The following is a 4,368-nucleotide window of genomic DNA, read 5'->3' on the forward strand; positions in this document are numbered from 1 at the left end:
ACGCCAGAAATTCCTACGTTTTTCCACCTTTCTTAAGCTGTCTGCAGGACACTTATCAGCTCAAAATGAGTGGTTTCCCATGAGTCCGAAGGGTTCTTCTTTGTCTGCCTAAGGACCCTCTTTGTTTAGGAGATATGTGATTTCCTGCTGTTGGCCCGTGTGCCCCTTTTAGTTCGCACCTGGCTATCTCCCTGCTCCAACATTACTCCTTCAAGGAGTCTGGACACTTAAAATCTTCTAAAGGCGGAAGTGTCTATGGTCCATCCTCTTTTCTTTAAATTTTTATTTATTTCTTGGTTGCATTGGGTCGTCATTGCTCTGTGCAGACTTTCTCTAGTTGTAGTGAATGGGGGCTGAGACTCTGTAGTGGCGGCGCTCCGGTTGCAGCATGCTGCGCTGGGTAGTTGCCGTGCACGGGCTTAGTTGCCCCAGGACGTGTGGAATCTTCCCGGACCAGGGATCAAACCCTCATCCCTGCGTTGGCAGGCGGATTCTTAACCACTAGGCCACCAGGGAAGTTCTGGTCCATCTTCTTAGCCGCTTTGAACTGAGCAGTGTTGTCCCTGCCTGTGGGTGGAGATATCCTTCCTGTCTGTGAGAGACGGGGATCTCAGGGTTGTTTGCGGTTTGGGAGGTGGAGAGTGGGGAGTAGACCCAGTGGATGGTGGCACCTCATCTTCAGGTGGGATGAATTAAAATCCCTGATGCATCATCACTTGAAGAGCTGGAATCCAAACCCAGGGTTTCTTCCTGATCGGTATTGCACTATCAATGAGTAGCTTCAACCTGGTTTAAGGTTTTCCCGGCGGAACTTGCTGATGAACAGGAGGAAACACTAGTTTCCCTGTTTGACTCTGGCCTCGTTATGTGGCTTGTGTGTCTTAATCTGAAAGACATTTTCCTACTACTACTGCGCAGTTGTTTTCCCAACAATGCAAAACAGGAAAGCTACCCTTAGAGGATACAACCAGCCCCGTCCCTCTGTCTTTGAGCAGCCTCAGAAATGCCGGGTCCCTTGCCAGGAGAGTGAACACCTCAAGAACAGGATCCAGACCTCGTGGCCTAGCTTCTGTCAGAGCAATTGGCATATGGAAGGAGCTCAGTACTTACTAGTTGGCTGTTTGGAGAAATGGTTTGCACAAAGCTCTTTCTACTAACAAAGTGAGAGTCTTTGGCTCATTCTTTTGCAAGCTGCATGACCTTGGCTAGTCACTTAACCTCCCTGGGCCTCAGTTTTTTCCATCTGAAGATTGCATTGATCTTTGAGCTGTTTCTCCTGCGACTGTGTTCTCATGCTGTACAAAACAGCAGTGCATTCTAGTGGAGGAAATGGTTAGTTTCATAGATTGTGTCATGATTTTTAGCATGAAAGAGAGACTCATAAACCGTGCTTTTCATGAGTCACCCATGAAAAATAGGTGAAGTAGAATCTAATGTTAAGCTTTAAAATAGCCCTGGAAAATCTGGGTGGAAAACGTGTTTTTACAGAATTCCTTTCCAGCAATCACAAATACACACCAATGCACATGACCATCAACTCCTTTTCACAAAAGTTTCACAGTCACATCATGAAATATCTGAAAACTTTCTTCAAGATTCAGGAAGGACTGAATGTAAATAATAGTACATGGGCCTTGGAACTCGACAGACCTGAAATCCAGCCCCATTCATGGATGTTCTTAGAAAAATTATCCTCTCTGTACTCCGTTTTCTTCAACTATAAAATAGGCTTAATAAAACCACTCTCCTAGGTTAGTATGACTATTGAATGAGGTAATTCATGAGTTGTTGTCAGGACATAGTAAGGGGCTTGTGGGTCAGTGCCCAGCCCACAGTAGGAATGCACACACTGCTCATTTTCTTTGCTTTTATTAATACTTCCACCTTCTCTCAGCAAAGCCAAAATCCAAAGAATGTGCCTGGAGGTTGTGCGAGGACACATGAGTGGTTTAATGTTTTCATTTGAAGCAAGTATGTTTATGTGTGTGAGAGGGAAGCTCACATTCCAGGGGCCGACTCTGACCAGAGTTTGAACCTGTCTTCTTTGCTGTGCAACTAGCAGTTATGCAGAAAAGCCTGTGGTTTAGGGAGGTTGGGAGAGATTGATGGGTGAGTTGGCAACCAGGAAAGATATTACTGACACCTTGATTAACCTCTTCTCCAAGGCAAAGAACTGGAAACAGCTGAACTTGCGAAAGGAGTTTTTACCCAGCATTTTGCGTGACCGGCACTTATAGCAATATTTCAGATTGTCCCTTTGTTGGACATCCTCAAAATTTTTGCACACCAGGGCAGCACATGGTAAAGAAGGAAATGGGTGATGGTGAAAGAGGGCTCTACCATCAATTCTAATAAAGAGTAGTGGAGAAGCTGAAGATCTAGAAACCAGTACCTTATTATTGTTTATGCACCTTGGAAATTTTTAATTTTGTAGCCAGGGCCATAAGGAATAGTAAGGTGAGTGAGGCATTTAACTAGGGTACAAAATTTAAGGAAGTGCCTAAAAAACTCAGTAATCATGATACAAAATATTTGAACACAGTGTTTTAAAAAACAAAAATTAATGCAAACAACAACAACAGGTCAAAACTTAAAGCAAGATCCCAGGGCAGGTGCACCCTAGCTTCAAGTCCACGACTCTCAGTGTCTTAAAAACTGAAGAGCTTTTGCAGCTGATTAAAAACGGTTAACGATTCTCTTGCTTATGCTGCCACCTGCTGCTGAAATCAGGCAGTGCCACAGAGGCAGTTCTCTACCAGGACCCTCTCTCATACGCAAAGGCCTGGTGCCCTCTTGCGGGCATCCACCCAGTGCAGGAACTTTGAAAACCTGTGGCCTCCTACATTCTGCTAGATAGCTGAGTGGGGTAAAAAGAGCCCAAGACTCAGCCAGACCGAGATCTGCATCTCATTTTTGCTTCTCACTTGCTAGGTCATCTTGAAAAAAAAAATCACATCGCTGTTCTGAGCTTCAGTTTCTGCACCTATAATGAATGTCTTCCATCATTACATCTTCCTAAACTGTTGAATTACATGAGATGGTTTCCATGACAATGCCAGGCAGGCTGTGTGGCACAAAGTGCACACACAGAGTTCGCTGTAAGCTACCTCCCCCATCATGGCCCACTCCCCGTGATCAAATCAAGATATCATCAATTTACCTCTGAAGGCAGGACACACTGAAAGACGACCAGGGAGAAAAGGTATGGCAGAAGTCCCCACAGGGGATGATGCCATGGCTGATCTGGGAAGACCTCCTCTAAGGGGGTTACTAGAGCTGGGCCTACATGGTTGGATGGGCCAGAGGGGCTCACGGGGCCCCTTCTCTGATGTTTTATCTCAGGGAAGGTCCAGCACCATGAGACAAGCATCACGGTGGTGATGGAAAGGCCAAGGCCCTGGTCATCCTGGCTCTGCTGCTTATTGGCTCTGTGACCAACGGAAGTCACTCAGCTTCCCTGAGCCTCAACTTCCGTTTCTACAAAATGGAGATAATAACATGCCTGTCCCTGGTGGATAAGATTAAATAAGATGACTTATTTAAAGTTCCTGCCATTCAGTGCGCTCAATAAGTGGTAGCTGGTATTGCTAGGATGGAACTTTCTTTGAGGAGCAGGAAAGGGGGACACACCAGTCAGGCAGTGTTGGCCACTCTCATTTTTGACTCCTATTCGGCAAGAAGGGGGATGCAAATATTCCCTGTGGGCAGACCGTACCCTCTCCCTAACAGGACTCAGCGTGTCAGTGCACCCCAGAAATGAATCCCCCAACAGAAAAGGGTGGGATGGGGGTGTCCCTTCTGCCCTGGAGTTGTGGAGGGGATGCTGAAGTAGAGTCTTATGATAAGTAGCCTGGAAATCGGAATAAGGGCTGTAACTTAGATAACAATAGAGTATCAGTGTTCATTTCCGGAGCTTGAGGAAACCTCCATGAGAAAATGTCCTTGCTTTCAGGAAACACTTAAGTATTTAGGGGTAAAGGGGCAATCACGTCTGCAATTTACAGTGAAACGGTTCAGGAAAAAATAAAAGGATAAGCAAATAGGGGGAAATAGTGTTTGTGGAATCTGGATGAAGGGTATTCGGGAATTCTTGCAAATCTCTCTGTAAGAGGGAAATCAAATGAAATACAACGTTGTTTAATTTAAAAAAGGCAGCAAAAAATTAAAAAAAAATAAAAAAGGCAGCAGCAGTCAAGGGTTCCCGCCTCCCCGCTGTTCTCTTCCTCCCTCCCCTTTTCTGTGCACCCAGCTCACCATCCTTCCCCGCCTCTCTGCTCACCTCCTAAGAGCCTTCTCCCAGGGATCCCAGAAGGGCTCCTGGACTCTCCCCGCCCATGGGAACCGGCACAGACTGCAGCCACTCTCCAG

This window comes from Bos mutus, chromosome 22 (genome assembly GCF_027580195.1).
Source record: "Bos mutus isolate GX-2022 chromosome 22, NWIPB_WYAK_1.1, whole genome shotgun sequence".
Lineage (NCBI taxonomy): Eukaryota > Metazoa > Chordata > Mammalia > Artiodactyla > Bovidae > Bos > Bos mutus.